This window comes from Muntiacus reevesi, chromosome 6 (assembly GCF_963930625.1).
Source record: "Muntiacus reevesi chromosome 6, mMunRee1.1, whole genome shotgun sequence".
Taxonomy (NCBI): domain Eukaryota; kingdom Metazoa; phylum Chordata; class Mammalia; order Artiodactyla; family Cervidae; genus Muntiacus; species Muntiacus reevesi.
Window position 1 is genome coordinate 83,222,318 of NC_089254.1, and position 16,865 is coordinate 83,239,182.

The 16,865-nt window shown below is 39.6% G+C and overlaps 1 protein-coding gene and 1 long non-coding RNA gene across 3 annotated transcripts in view; one reads left to right on the forward strand and one right to left on the reverse strand.

The window, feature by feature from the left end:
- The window catches only part of LOC136171112 (uncharacterized), a 1,397,893-nt gene that overhangs the window by 138,325 nt on the left and 1,242,703 nt on the right, over positions 1 to 16,865 (reverse strand). Inside the window, exon 3 of one of the 2 annotated variants that reach the window (XR_010663750.1) lies at positions 7,806 to 7,949. The exons of the other annotated variant lie outside the window; for it this stretch is intronic. This is a non-coding gene — a long non-coding RNA (uncharacterized lncRNA). Of the gene's footprint in view, positions 1 to 7,805; positions 7,950 to 16,865 lie in introns of those variants that run through there. 2 annotated transcript variants of the gene reach the window in all.
- The window catches only part of ASB15 (ankyrin repeat and SOCS box containing 15), a 58,949-nt gene continuing 42,091 nt past the window's right edge, over positions 8 to 16,865 (forward strand). Inside the window, exons 1-2 of the mRNA XM_065939809.1 lie at positions 8 to 123; positions 10,439 to 10,533. The gene's annotated coding sequence lies outside the window, so the exon portion shown is untranslated. The remainder of the gene's footprint in view (positions 124 to 10,438; positions 10,534 to 16,865) is intronic.

The following is a 16,865-nucleotide window of genomic DNA, read 5'->3' on the forward strand; positions in this document are numbered from 1 at the left end:
GGACAGAATTTGTGCGACAGGATCTCACAGCCCGGAATTCACGGAACAATGACCAAGACATGCGTTAATAAGTAATGGGGTAAGTGTTCCAAAAGAGGCTTGTGCCAAGTGCGGTGGTAGCAGGTAAGAGGAAATGACTAAAAATTGCGGGGCTACAGATGTTAAAAAGTCAATGAGGAAGAGCACAAAAAATTGAGACTACATATAGCTTACCTTAAGCATCAATAATAAAACAGCCCACGGAATGGGAGAAGATATTTGCAACCACATATAATCACCAAAAGATAAGTGGTGCCTAGAATATATAAGGAATTTCCTTCAATCAGTAAGAAAAGAACTAAAAACCAGAACAAGTCTTCCTGCTTCGGTTCTTGCCTCTCTGTAGTATATCAAATGAGTTTGTAAATATGTAAAGGGCCTGGCTCAATGCATGGAACATAGCAACACACAGGTGACTCTGATATTTTTTATTTTGCTGTTATTATTCTCAACCCAGTAGCTAGACTAATCCTTTGAAATGTATTTTGCTCTTCTGTGATTTTTCACTCAAAGTGTAGAAACCAAAGTCCTTGCATCTGCCTACATTGTCCAACACTGTTGCTCCCTCTGCCTCCTCCCCTCAGACCTAACCTCCTATTCCCCTCTCCCTACCCAGATAGTTGCTCTTCTAACCCTTTTCTTGGAAAACTCTTCCCCCAGGCGGGTGCCTGGTTCATTCTCTCACCCCTTTCAAATATTTGCACACTGTTACCTTCCCAGTGTGTCCCGCCCTGGCTTTGAGATTTAAAAATTGAAAATCATCATAAACACACTCTTTACCCTCTTCTCTGCTGCAGTTTTCTTTGTAGCCCTTGTCATCCTCTAGTATGCTGTCTAGTTATCTTATATTTTTTTTTATGTATCATCCTTTTCTAAAATATAAGTCATGTATGGGTGGACATTTTTTTTCCTACCATATCTCAAGGGCCTGAAATAGTACTTAGTACATAATGGACACCCAGTTAATACAGGTTTAGTGAATACAATAGAAAAACAGGTAAAAGAAATGAATAAACCATTGGCAGAAATGGAAACAGAACAGTCAATAGACATGAAAAGAAAAGAAATTCTCCCTATTAGGAAAAGAAATGCAAAGTAATAATTTTACTGCTGTCTTATGGGCAAAAGTTAAGGACTAACAATACCAACTGTTCACTAGGATGTGGAGCAACAGGAATACTCGTACACTGCTGATGGGAGTGAATTAGTTTAATCACTTTGGGGAATAATTTTGCAGTAGTTAGTTGAAGATATGCAAAACCTATGATTGAGAGCTATTGGTGAATCTGAATTGTGTCCCCTCAAAATTCTGTTGGAAGTCCTAACCCCACAACATCAGAATGTGACCTTATATGGAAATAGGGTCAATGAAGATGTAATTAGTTAAGCTGAGATCATGGAAATGGGCCCTGGTCCCATATGACTGGTGTCTTTATTAAAAGGGGGAATTTGGACACAAATGATACACACAGGGAGAACATCATGCAAAGATGAAAGCAAAGACTGAGATGATGTTTCTACAAGCCAAGGAACAGCAAAGACTTCCAGAAAACCACTGTAAGTTAGGGGAGAGGCCAGGAATGAATTCTTTCTCTTAGCCCTTGGAGGAAACTAACCCTGATGACTCCTTGATCTTGGACTTCAGCCTCCAGTTCAGTTCAGTTCAGTTGCTCAGTCGTGTCCGACTCTTTACGACCCCACGGACTGCAGCACACCAGGCCTCCCTGTCCGTTACTAACTCCTGCAGTTTACTCAAACTCATGTCCATTGAGTCGGTGATGCCATCCAGCCATCTCATCCTCTATCATCCCCCTCTATCTTTCCCAGCATCAGGGTCTTTTCCAGTGAGTCATTTCTTAGCATCAGGTGGCCAAAGTATTGGAGTTTCAGCTTCAACATCAGTCCTTCCAATGAACGCTCAGGACTGATTTCCTTTAGGATGGACTGGTTGGATCTCCTTGAAGTCCAAGGGACTCTCAAGAGTCTTCTCCAACACCACAGTTCAAAAGCATCAGTTCTTCAGTGCTCAGCTTTCTTTATAGTCCAAGTCTCACATCCATACATGACTACTGGAAAAATCATAGCCTTGACTAGACAGACCTTTGTTGGCAAAGTAATGTCTCCGCTTTTTAATATGTTGTCTAGGTTGGTCATAACTTTCCTTCCAAGGAGCCTCCAGATGGCTGAGAAAATAATTTTTATCCTGTTTAAGTCACTCAGTTTGTGGTATTTGTTACAGCAACCCTACAAACTGAGTAATAGATTAGTTTAATCATATGCTCCTCTCTTCTCTTAAAGGATAGCTGCTCCTAGACACCTGAGCTATGGGGATATAATCTTTCCAGTTCAGAGTACCCAAGAATTTGTTATTTTGTTGTTTAATTGCTAAATTGTATCCAACTCTTTTGCATCCCCATGGACTGTAGCCCACCAGACTCCTCTGTCCATGAGATTTCCCAGGCAAGGATACTGGAGTGGGTTGCTATTTCCTTCTCCAGGGGATCTTCCAGACCCAAGGATCAAACTTGCATCTCCTGCATTGTGGGTGGTTTCTTTACCACTGAGCCACCGGGAAGCACCCTAGAATTAGGCTTTACCATAACTTCCATCATAATTTCCAACTTTTGGGAGGCCCACTCCCATGACCTCAGCTTAACTAATTACATCTTTAATGACCCTATTTCCATATAAGTTCTCATTATGATATTGTAGGGGTTAGGACTTCCAACAGAATTTTGAGGGGACACAATTCAGATTCACCAATAGCTCTCAATCATAGGGTTTGCATATCTTTTAGTATTTAAATCATCCACAGTTACAGTTCAGGACAGAGGAAATATGTAGTAACAAATATGCATGAATAATGGCATTTTAAAGATACACAGACACATGTGCATGGATATACACACATATGTAAATGTAAAGAAACTGTTGATTTGGAACAAACCATCTGATGCACACATTTGCTCTTACAAAGATGACACTTATATCTGGACATACTAGATTAGATTCAGGGAACGGCATTAGGCCTAAGAGGAAATGTCCTTTTTCAAACCAGATAATGCTGAAAGAGTGACTGGAACTTAGATGAACAGAAGTTTATGAGGTCACAGTCTTTGTTCCCTGTCCCTCCAGATTCTAAGAATTTTTACCATTGTAGGGTGTGTTCTAGAATGTAGAATCATGTGATTATAAAAGATGCATGTGTTTTCATTGCTTGTAACTTTGAGTTCGGGCTTCAGCTGTATCACCTTTGCGAAAGACACCACAGCTAAACAGACCTAGCTGATCCTGGCTAAGGTACTGCACAGTTAATCAGTTCTATGTGGTGGGAAGATGTATAGGTTTTCGGAACTAATCCCTTTGCAGAGGTGCCAGGCTGTGTCTGGAGGGGTTTGATGGTGGTGTCCCATGGCTGGTGGCAGTAGATTTAGCTACAGAGGGAAGTTCAACCTTGGCATCTATGATATCAGAAGGGGATTTGGGAATATCTTACTGTGAGTAGCAAGAGCATCAAATGCACTATATTCTCAGGTGAGAGTTCCCAGAGGGGTAAATATTGGAGATAGATGTTGGGGAGTAATAACTCCAATAAAAGTTAGCAGGCAAATAAAGTTAGCAGGCCAGGTGACTTAGAGCTAAAATCTGCGACACAATTTGCTCTGCAGGACCTCTAGCCTAGCCAATAAAGTGAAAGTGAAGTTGCTCAGTCTTATCCGAAGGTCTTATTTCTCTAAAATTAATTAACTGGGAGAGTTAGAACCTCCTACACTGCTTCTTGGGCTTCCCAGGTGGCGGTAGTGGTCGAGAACCTGCCTGCTAATGTAGGAGATATAAGAGATACAGGTTCGATCCCTGGGTAGGGAAGACTCCCTTGGAGGAGGGCATAGCAACCCACTCTAGTATTCTTGCCTGGAGATCCCATGAACAGAGGAACCCAACGGTTTATAGTCCATGGGGTCACAAAGACACAACTAAAGCAACTTAACACGCATGCACGCACACTGCTACTTAATGACTCAGAACTCTTGTGTGAAGAGCTGGATCTTACCAAAATTAGACAGAGTATTTTCTTAGAAGGTATGGCTCAGCGACCTCTTACCTGAGACAGGCATGAGACCAAATGACTGAAAAAGAGGAAAACACCTCAATTTTCAGAGCAGGAGGAGTTCATTCTTCAAAATCTAGAGATGATGAGTCCTGTTTTAGTCAGGCTCACCCTAGTTTTCGTGTCAGGAGCAGGGGTGAAGATAATCGCCATTTAGGGAGTATTCTTTCCTCTTCTAACTTGGGAACAAAAAAAAGTTCATTTTTCTCGTTAGTGCTTAGAACAGACTGACATATTAAAATTCTAATAGTTTGGATACTATCCATCTCTAATGCTTCCATCCATAAACAATTTGGATTTCTTCCTGTCTTCTTTTCTATCTGTGCTATGGATACTTCTAAAAAGTGTTTGTAACCAGATAATTAGGTGTTTCTGGTATGGTGGGTTTTAGAACCTCGTTCTAAATTGGGCTGTAAGTCAAAAGCCATTACCCAGTTTTATCTGACTGGCTATTGGCTTCCAGATGTTTGAGTTATCTAACGTGTCAGAATGGGACTATCCGACACTCCCACCTGAGCACCCCTGGTGACTCAGACAGTGAAGAATCTGCCTGCAATGCCGGAGATCCAAATTCAGTCCCTGCGTTGGGAAGATCCCCTGGAGAAGGGAATGGCTACCCACTCCAGTATTCTTGCCTAGAGAATTCCATGGACAGAGGGGCCTGGCAGGCTACAGTCCATGGTATTGCAAAGAGTCAGACATGACTGAATGACTGACACAACGCTCCCACCCAGATTTGATTTAAGCTTAACAACTGAGATTAAACATAGTCATCTCTATTGAAAAATAGAGAGAACCTAAGGGAGGAAGGAATAATAAACATGTCTGAGAGGGCATATCTGTGTACTTAAGTCTGTCACTTCTTATTTAAAAGCAGGAAAGAAAGTAAAGAAGTGACGAAAAACAGGAATTTTGTTTAAGGAGATAAACTATTTTATGAGACTAAAATAAGTATTTATTAATATAAAAGGTAATAAGAATATACTAAAAATGGTAATAAAACTAATTAGTTTAGAAATAAATTTCTTAACAAAATTTAGAAATAAGAAGATAAAATGAGGTTATAAGAAAAAAGTTGAAAATGGTGAAAAGATAATCAGCATTGTATTTTTTAACCAGTTCTTCCAAAGTAAAAGGACAAATTAAGTGAAATAAAATGACCAGGATAAAATGGGGGAAGGGGGGCACTAGCTAAAGCAGAGAAAGAACTTCAGAAATGTGAGAGGAAGCATATGCCTGCTTTTAAAAACTGGACAAGCAACAGAAAAACTAAAATAATCATTCATTAAACAAATGTATGTTGATTGCTTACTTTGTATCAGAAGCTGCCATGGGTCCTAGGATCTGTCAGTGGATCAGATAGTCAGGTCCCAGTCATCAGGGAGCTTTGTTCTAGTCGCTAGACATACGGTAAACACATAAATCGATTCATACATAGAATTACCAAGTGTGATTATTTTCCAAAGGGAATGAAAATAATTATTTGCATAATCTCCATCCTCAGCCTCCAGACTGTCCCCCTTCCACAGAGACCTGTCAGGACTGCTGGTACAGAACACATGTCCACAGTCACGTGATGCCTTCTTGACCAACCTTTATTTGGGGGATATTCTAGACATGGGAAAGGAAAGTTGAATATATTAAGAAACTGACTTTCCATGTACTCATTTACTGCAGTAGGCATGCCTGCTCATCTTTACCTGTAGGCTTGAATTGATACACCTCGACAAATTATGGTCTGAGCAGATTGACCCTAGGGTCCTTAGTTAACCAGCTATTAATTCTGCAAGGGACTCAATACAAGAGAGTTACCAAGCAATTTCTCCTTCCCTATCTTAATTTGGAAGAATCAAGTAAGCTATACATCTTGATTCTTCAGCCCTGCCCGTTCCCTATTCCCACTGAAATTTATATATTCCTTCTGAAACATATACCCCACCCATTCACTCAAAATAATTATGAACTGAAAGGAACTCTAAGCAGGAATATTGGCTCCACTGTTTACCAGCTCTGTGACTTGTGTGCGTGCTCAGTCACTTGAGTTGTGTCTGACTCTGCGACCCCGTGGACTGTAACCCACCAGGCTCCTCTGTCCATGGGATTCTCCAGGCAAGAACACTGGAGTGGGCTCCTGTGCCCTTCTCCAGAGGATCTCCCTGACCCAGGGATCGGACCCAAGTCTCCCACGTTGCAGGCAGATTATTTACCACCGAGCCACCAGGGAAGCCCAGCTCTATGACTTAGGAAGGTCCTTTCACTTCTCTGGATCCAGATGACTATCTCCATCTGTAAAGCTCATGATGGTTGGACTCGGGCTTCATCTCCTGGCAGGTAGTTGAAGAATCCCCAGCTGTTCCAGTGGAGAAGACAATGGCACCCCACTGCAGTACTCTTGCCTGGAAAATCCCATGGACAGAGGAGCCTGGTAGGCTGCGGTCCATGGGGTCGCTAAGACTTGGACACAACTGAGTGACTTCCCTTTCACTTTTCACTTTCATGCATTGGAGAAGGAAATGGCAACCCACTCCAGTGTTCTTGCCTGGAGAATCCCAGGAGTGGGAGAGCCTGGTGGGCTGCCGTCTTTGGGGTCGCAAAGAATCGGACACGACTGAAGCGGCTTAGCAGCAGCAGCACCTGTTCCAGACTGTGTTCCAGGGCATTCCAGTTAATATATGTTATGATGATGTTTGTTTCAATTTATATTTTTAAGTAATAAAAATTCTTTTAAATTTCTCATTAAAAATGGAAATATTTGAGAGTCTCCAATAGCACAGCAGGTGACTATATGCTGTGGTTTGTGAAAGTCAGATTATTAGGGAACAGTTCATTGCTCCTATACAGAGTAAGTCTGAATAATTTTGAATGCTATTCAGTATTGTTTTTTTTTTTTTAATTGTGGAAAGGATGTTAGCATTTATACAGGTTGTTGACATTTATACAGTTAAGATATGGAACTTCCATCATTGTAAGGATCTCTCAGGTTGCCTTTTTAGTAGCTACTCCTAATTCTCATTTACTGACACCCATCCCCCCACCCCCCTCCCCACCTCAGCCGCACCCTTTAGCTCCTGGAAACCATTAATCTGTTCATTTGGAGAAAGTTCTGTGAATGGAATCATACAATATGTAACCATTTGGAATTTACTTTTTTCACTCAGAATATTCCTCTGAAGATTCATCCAGAGTGTTCAGTTCAGTTCAGTTCAGTCGCTCAGTCATGTCCGACTCTTTGCGACCCTATGAATCGCATCACTCCAGGCCTCTCTATCCATCACAAACTCCCAGAGTTTACTCAAACTCATCAAGTCGGTGATGCCATCCAGCCATCTCATCCTCTGTCGTCCCCTTCTCCTCTTGCCCCCAATCCCTCCCAGCAACAGGGTCTTTTCCATTGAGTCAACTCTTCGCATGAGGTGGCCAAAGTATTGGAGTTTCAGCTTCAGCATCAGTCCTTCCAATGAACACCCAGGACTGATCTCCTTCAGGATGGACTGGTTGGATCTCCTTGCAGTCCAAGGGACTCTCAAGAGCCTTCTCCAACACCACAGTTCAAAAGCATCCATTTTTCAGCGCTCAGCTTTCGTCACAGTCCAACTCTCACATCCATACATGACCACTGAAAAAATCATAGCCTTGACCAGATGGACCTTTGTTGGCAAAGTAATGTGTCTGCTTTTTAATATGCTATCTAGGTTGGTCATAACTTTCCTTCCAAGGAGTAAGCATCTTTTAATTTCATGGCTGCAGTCACCATCTGCAGTGATTTTGAAGCCCCCAAAAATAAAGTCTGACACTGTTTCCACTATCTCCCCATCTATTTCCCATGAGGTGATGAGACCAGATTCCATGATCTTAGTTTTCTGAATGTTGAGCTTTAAACCAACTTTTTCACTCTCCTCTTTCACTTTCATCAGGAGACTTTTTAGTTCCTCTTCACTTTCTGCCATAAGGGTGGTGTCATCTGCATGTCTGAGGTTATTGATATTTGTCCCAGCAATCATAATTCCAGCTTGTGCTTCTTCCAGCCCAGCGTTTCTCATGATGTACTCTGCATATAAGTTAAATAAGCAGGGTGACAATATACAGCCTTGACGTACTCCTTTTCCTATTTGGAACCAGTCTGTTGTTCCATGTCCAATTCTAACTGTTGCTTCCTGACCTGTATATAGGTTTCTCAAGAAGCAGGTCAGGTGGTCTGGTATTCCCATCTCCTTCAGAATTTTCCACAGTTTATTGTGATCCACACGGTCGAAGGCTTTGGCGTAGTCGATAAAGCAGAAATAGATGTTTTTCTGGAACTCTCTTGCTTTTTTGATGATCCAGTGGATATTGGCAATTTGATCTCTGATTCCTCTGCCTTTTCTAAAACCAGCTTGAACATCTGGAAGTTCTCGGTTCATGTATTGCTGAAGCCTGACTTTAGAATTTTGAGCATTACATTACTAGCGTGTGAGATGAGTGCAATTGTGCGGTAATTTGAGCATTCATGGGGATTGCTTTTCTTAGGGATTGGAATGAAAACGGACCTTTTCCAGTCCTGTGGCCACTGCTGAGTTTTCCAAATTTGCTGGCATATTGAGTGCAGCACTTTCACAGCATCACCTTTCAGGATTTGAAATAGCTCAACTGGAATTCCATCACATCCACTAGCTTTGTTTGTAGTGATGCTTTCTAAGGCCCACTTGACTTCACATTCCAGGATGTCTGGCTCTAGGTGTATCAATAATTTTTTCCTTTATATTGCTGAGTAGTATTCCACACTGTGGATATACAGTATTTGTTTAATCATTTGCCTATCAAAGGATATCCAGGTTGTTTCCAGTTTGGGGCCATTACAAACAAAGCTGCTATGAACATTTGTATCCAGATATTTGAGTCAGCATAAGTTTTCATGGTTCCGGTATAAATGTTCAGAAGTGCAATTGCTGGGTCAAATGATAGCTATATATTTAAGTTTTTAAGAAGCTATCAAACTATTTTCCACAGAGTGGCTGTATGATTCTACATTTCTCCCAACCATGCATGAATGATCCAGTTTTCTACATTTTTGCCAGTGTTTGGTGGTGTTACTGTTTTTTGGTTTTGTTGGGTTTTTTTTGTCATTCTGATAGATGTGTAATTATATCTCATTGTGGCTGTAATTTGCATTTCCCTAATGGTTTATTGATGTTGAACATCTTTTCATGCATTTTATCATTTCTATAGGCTCTTCTCACCCAAAAAACAAAAAGATAGTTATATAAATGATCAGTGATGGGTACGTTAACTAGCTTATGGCAGTCATTTTACAATATATACTTTCATCAAATCATCACACTATACACTTTAAATATATACAGGTTTGTCAATTATACATCAATAAAACAAACAAAAATTACCAGTACACCACTAACTTTATTTAACTCGCCAGTTTCTCACTTGTTTGATTTCCTTTGTACTCTTTAAAAAGTTAGTACCACGCAGCTTAAAAATAGTTTGATTTCTGCTTTCTCTTTCCTAATTTTGAGAGCAGAAAGCATGATTTTTACTACTTGCAGTTTCCCATTACATTTTTCTACAGAGCTAGTCAGAAAGTAGGTGTGCCTAACAAATATACCGAAATCAATGAATAGATTGTTGAAGCTTTGAGGGAGTCCTCAGCAATTATAAGTGATGGAAGAAACTTGGATTTGAGAACCATTGTTGTTTTACCATCAGTATTTTGTTTTTACTTTCAGTATTTCAGACTTAAAGATCGCTGAAGGAAAATATTCATCCAGGCTCTGCAGAAGTGTTCCGGAGCTTGGGCTAAGCTGTTCTCTATTCTTCACAAACACATCTTTGGCCTGAGGCTGCACTATTTAATTTTTATTTATTTATATTTTAGCAATCTCTGTTCACTCTAGCAATTCATTCAAACAGCTCGACAGTTGATTCCTTCACCTACTGTGTTTTGTTCAGAAGACCTTGTACCAATATTTTTTCTTGAAGAGTGAATTCATTTCTTATCCAGGAACAGGCTATATATAATGTGTTTAAATTCTTACAGTCTCCTTTTCCCCCATAGGACTTTTTTGGATTACTTTGAAAGCGTCAGTCACTCAGTCGTGTCTGCCTCTTTGCAACCCCATAGACTGTAGCCTGCCCTGGCTCCCCGACCAGGGAATTCTCCAGGCAAGAATACTGGAGTGGGAATCTTTCTGATCCAGGATTTGAACCTGGGTTTCCTGCCTTGTAGGCAGATTGTTAATCATTTGAGCCACCAGGGAAGCCCCTATTTTAGTTTACTTTTGCTTTATTTTTCTGTTTCAGTCTTGAAGACTTGATTGGATTTAGATCCGATTCTATTTCCTTCCTGCTCCCTTGGAGTCTATTTAAGACACATAAACAAAAATATGGAGAGAAAGGTAAGAATCCACCGTAAATATGTCAAATCGATCCTTTTCCTTAATCAACGGTAAGCTCATTTTCATTTAATGAACGACAGATATGTTTGTTTTGGTTTTTGTAGTTTTTTGGTTTTGTTTTTGATTTGTTTTTGTAGTTTTAAAATTATCTTTTCCTATGCATCTGTTCCTATTTTTTATGTTGTTCTTTCGATATTGAGGAAGACTTTAGTTTTTGTTTCATGATTATATTTATAATATTATTACGTGTCTCTCTTGGTTTTCAATTTTCCTAGACAATTTCTTAGATAATTTTCCTGTCAGTTTTCTACTAGGAAAAATTGATAAAATTATGAGGTTCCTTTTTTGTCTCCTCTGCTCTACATTTCCTCTCCTATTCAATTTTAGCACAAAAAAAAAAAAAAAAAAAAATTCCTTTGCTTAGCGATCACCTTCACGTGTTAAATATTTTTATACTCTGACACTTGGTATGTCAGATTCACTTTTTATCATTTTACTCCCAGCTACACCAGAGGAAGCAATCTCTGCGACTTACCTTCTTTTTCTTTCTGTCCCAAATTTATATACCAAATAATTGTCTCATATATGTGTTGTCAGGGCATATAACATCAACACTCCATTCTGTCATCCTAATGCCTACATTTCTTTTTCTACAGTAAATAGATTTTTTCAATATATTTTTTCAATATTCTCTGCCATCAAGGATGGGAAATTTTTCCCTTACTCCTCTTGGTTATTTTGGCTGATCCAATAATTAAATGGACACAAGGCAGATTAACAGGGGAAAGAAATAATTTTGTATGTACAGGAAGAGTTCATAAAAATATAGACTTAAATAAGTGAGCAAAGCAGGCAACTTTTACACCTTTTGGACAAAGAAACAATAAATTTGTGAAGAATTGAAAAGACAAAGAAGTTTGGACTTGAGGTAGTAAATTGATAAAGAATAACACATTTTGTTTATACAGCCTTCTTGGCCCTGAACTTCATATCTCTGGAGATAAGGATGTCTCTTTGCCTTCTGGTACACAAAAGTTTCCTTTCACAGGGAAGATTTATTTCCTACTTTCAAGGGAGCAAAAGAGAGTCAGAGGATCTTCCTCACACCAGCTGTTTCTTAAATAACTTTAATTCAAAATAATCAATATATCAAAGTGGCATATTTGGGGGCATCCTGCTCTGACCTCGATTACTGCTAATCCATATGTCATGTTTACCCCTGTCATTTATTGTTTGGCAGATTTAATCCTTGAGCCACTTCTTTTTTTTCCCTATAGGTGATTATCTAATCTTCATCTGAATTTATGCTGATTCATTATATGTGTCAGGAATTTCTGATGTTCAGCAATGATTCAGTTATACATATGCCAATCACATATAATTTGCACATAGAAACTGCTATTAAAATATTGAATGAAGAAATGGATATATGAATAGTAAAATAAAGTTCAAATGATAAAAGTTATTCACAATTCATACTGGATAATCTAGACCTAACTGCTCACAAACTTTCTGCTTATATTTTTGCATCAGTTTAAAAAAATCATGGCACTTTCCCTTCCTAAGCTTCCTGATTCCTCTTTCATTCCTTGTTTTGTTCAGACTTTACCAAAAGTAGTTCTTTGATCAGAACTAACTGTTCTTCAGTCTACAGGAAATAACTTGCCTCGGCCTGGATACCTGTCATTTTAATATTCACCATTTACCTAATTTGTGAACATAGGTTCAGTGGTAAAGAATCCGCCTGTCAATGCAGGAGATGTGGGTTCGATTGCTGGGTTGTGAAGATCCCCCTGGAGAAGGAAATGGCAGCCCACTCCAGTATTCTTGCCTGGGAAATCCCATGGACAGAGGAGCCTGCCAGGCTACAGTCCATGGGGTCGCAAAGAATCGGACACAACTGAGCGACTAAACAACAACAAAACTGTGAACATACTATTCTTTCCCGCTTCTACTTCTTTCTCTTTAATAAACTGTTAAAATAAACTGTTTAAAAATTCTGTAGTTTTAGTACTTGTCCAATCATTCCTTCATTCATGCCATCTCAGTTAATTTGAGGCTTTAGCTTTTAACATTATTAGCACCAGTCTTTATATTTATCCATGTTATAGGGGCCTTTGCCATCTTTTATACAGGCTCTTTTAATATCTGAGCTCATTAAAGAGATTGCTGTGAAGCCCAGTAATTTCATTCAATGCCTTCCCCTTTCCTTTCTCAGTCAGATTTGTTGCCTGGTTAGAACTTTCTATCCTATGGTCTTCCCTCCTTCTTGTGGACAACTGAATCACTGTCATCTAGAAACTTTATGAATTTTAATTTCTCTTATTTCCTTTCCGAGAAATATAATTTTTATTTTCCTTGGTGTAAATCTATGATAACACAATTTATATATGATGTATTTTATATGTAAAGATTAAGAATCAAGTAACAGTGTTAATAGTAGATGTTATACAATATATTAAAATGTGGGTCATGTTTATTTTACCAATTATATTTGAGTACTTGATTCCATAGTAACAGCATGTTTTGATAATTTCAAAGCTTAATTAGGAAAAATCTTAGATGAAAAATATCTTCTTAGCTAGGATTGAAGAATAAGTATCTTAAGTTTATTTTTTAAGTGAATGTATACTGTTAAATTTCTACATTGCTATGTACTCACTGAAGAGGTTATAATAGTTATGTTCTCTGAATTCTTTTATTACCAATTGATTTTTATGCAAAACGAATCCTCCATAAATATGCTCAAAAATATTCTGAATGGCTTGTCTATTTGTTTTCTTCTATTTAACCCTATCTGGCTTTAGCCTGAGGGCCAAAAAGGTAATTGTAGTCAAAATAGAAGTTTAAAATCAATTCAGAACTGGTTTGTAACTTCCCTGATACCAAGTGCTTTGCAAATCTATAATTCATTCAGCTCTTGGAAGCTGAGTTAATTATGGCAAATCACACTAATTAAACTATTTACAAGGTCTTTATTAAAAACAAATCTATTGTGTTTAGCAATGCATTGTGGATTTGCCTTGAGACTCCCAGCTGTCTTTCCCGACCAATTTCCTAGTTAGACATTTAGTTTAAGTGAGAACCTTAAGCATATGGTGAAGCTGCAGGTTTCTCTGGCTGCTGTTAGGCCCCCAGGCCTTCAATTCAATTCAGATTTATTGAACACCCTTGTTCAAATCCCATGTGTTATATTCTCTGTCTTCAGAGTTTCCAAATAACAGCTGATGTAAGAAATGTACATAAATGATCACAATTCAAGGCAAACAAGAAATACATCATCAGAAAATAAAAGAGGAAAACTGATGGGCTCTGACAGGATTAGAACTTCATAGAGATGGAGAGCGAAGATTTAGGCTGGGTCTTAAAGGAGCAGAACCTCTGCGCTGCAGGCCGAAATCGAAATCGGGAGTAGCACTGAGGGCCTTTGAGACAGGTCACAGAGTGAGCGGGACCCAGAGGGAAGACTGTGCTGAGCCTGATCAGACAGCAAGCAAGTTGAGCTAGCGGAGCCGGGGAAGACTTGAAGGGCATGGCAACCCTCGGGTCTCCACTGCAGTGCCTGGTAAGAATTTGGTCTGGCTATTTGGTTGAGTTGCTTGAATTAGTGAACAAAGCAATTACAGTACAGTCGAACTTGCCGGGTCCAGGGTAGCTCTGAACTTGCCTCTGCTTTGGGCCGCTTGAACGGGCTGCTCTGCAGTGCAGTGAGTGAATGACATCTCCTGCTCCAGTATGGGACTAGAGGGGGCAGTGATTCCACAGGAGAGCCTGGGTGCACACCCTCACACACACCCTCCGTCACACTCCTGGGAGCCCTCCAGCACGAGGCCAGCCTGACTGTGTGAAAACTGTAGCTCTGCCCCTAGTAGCCATGCAAACCTGGGCAATTTACTTAGCCCCCTAAGTCTTGCTCCCTCCTTGAAAGTCTGCCTTCCTCCTACATTGCAGGAATATTGTGAGGATTTGTTGTTATTTAGTCACTAAGACGTGACCGGCTCTTTATGACCCCATAGACTGTAGCCCGGCAGGCTCCTCTGTCCACGGGATTTCCCAGACAAAAATACTGGAGTGGGTTGCCGTTTCCTTCTCCAGGGGATCTTCCGGACCCAGCGATCGATCTGGGGTCTCCTGCCTTGCAGGCAGATTGTTTACTGTCTGAGCCAAAATACAGAATTGGAAAGCAAATCCGAGTAGCCTCCTTGTGTGACTCTCCTCCCACTAGGTGGCGCTGTCTTCCATGCAGGTTCTGCTGCTGCTTGCTTTGTTGAAACTGACCTCCGTTTAGAAAATGGCCTTTATTTACCAGTCATTCGATCGATAGCGACTTAGTATCTGAGTCCCACAGACTTTCTTCAACTCCTTGCAGGTGTTATGTCTCAAAGTGTATACTTAAACAGTGCTTCAAGGAGGTGATTCTCACTAGATGGTGGAAGGCTTAAGGAAGGCTGTCAGCTGTTGTGAAAAAAAAGCTCCATTAATTTCCTAACTCTTTGGATTCAAAACCAGAATGTTGTCAATAATTTCTTTAACAAGTAACAGCACCACTTTACTATTTGACAGCCTTTGGCATTGCTAGAGTGTGAGTGTGGAGGCAGGACATGATAATTCAACTGTGTGGTTATAAAAAAGTCAATCTCCAGCACCTAGTCTCAACACCAGAAGATTCTGCTCAACTTAAGTCCTCAAACTGTGTTTTTGTTATTATTATCTTTATCATTTTTAAATGTTTTTGGCTCTAAAGAACTTGTGAGCTTCACTACACATTAAAAAAGTTTTGGGGAAGTCTTTCGGTTAAAGTTGTATACATCAAATTATGAGGATAGCTTGCTACTTAAATTATTTAATAAATTACTTTGTAAACTGAAATTTTTCTTTTATTGCTGTCTAAGGCTAGTTGTGATTACAACATATATGTTTCATAATTTCTGCCTTTTTCTTAATCCCAAGTCTGACAGATTTGGAGGGGAAAATATGAGACTTTGTGGGTATTTTTCAAAAGATTACTGCAGACCACTTAAGGTGAATGACAATTTTTAAGTAAAGCAAATGGATTAACAAACTGTAAAGAGCCTTTTGACTGCTCCTGCCTTTCAATCTGGGCAATGCTGAGGTGTACGCTGTGCTGCTGTCAGCTCCAGGTCCATTTGCAAACAGAGCACCTCCTATCCATTTGGAACAAAACCTGCATCTCAATTATCGTGGTGAAATATCTGCAAAATGAGACAAGGGAGGAGAAATTGTGAAATCAGGTCAGGGCATTGTCCTGCCTGGAACGCTCCTGTAGCTTCCTCTTGCCTGGGCAGTTCTCAGACTCAGATGCTTGCAGGATAGACTCACTACCCAGCATTTGAAGCTTACATCTTTGTGGAAGGAAGGGTGAGAGACCAGGCTATATTAGAATATTCAAAGGGAGCGTATGTTCAAAATGTTCAGACCCTACACGCAGCCTTTGAGAGCCTGGTGAGTAATACCACATATACTAGTTCACCCCAGGGAGAAAGCCCTTTCTCATCTCTACTGCCCTAGAAGAAGAAATAAAATCCTGAATTCCCCTAGTTCAGTATATAACATCCTACACATTATGACTCCTGCCTAAGTCTCCTGCTCATCTATTGCAGGCTTCCCACTGCATTCTGTGGCCAGCAGTTACCCATACATGGGGGTAATTCACAATTAATTCACAATTAATTTTCTAAAAGAAAATTGCATTTTCCTTTAGACCTATGTGCATTTTTCTTCTGCTTGAATACTTGTCCCTTTTTTAGATTACAAAAAAAAAAAGACAAATCCTCACCCTTCTGTGTGCCCTTCTGTGACACACTCTTGTCTTCTCCTGGAAGCTATTTATCACCTTCTTTTGGTCATCTCTTTATCTACTCCATTAACTGATACTAAAAATGGCCTTGTTTAGTATTATCAATGTACCAGGCACATAATAACAAATAAACCCATGTCTAGTAAATAAATGAGTGTAGCTCTGTTCAAAGGGGATACATGTCATCTAGGTTACTCAGAAATAATAATTATAACTTAGGACTGTGAAAGAAATCAATGTAAATCTTATTTAAGAATTAATTGGCCTTTTAAAATCTGATTTAGATAGAAGACAAAGAGATAGCACACGTCACAAACAAAAATACTTTAGCAGAATCTGAAATTTTAAAAGTAAAACATTCAGACTATATAGAAGATGAAATGATAGCATTACAGATTCTTAAAAGAGAAATTCAAGCTCGTGTTGTTCCAGGCCTAATTTCATTATTTCAGCTGAGAAAGAGAGGATCCCAAGAAGTAAGAGACTGACCCATTTCAATGTATCTCGGCGCTTT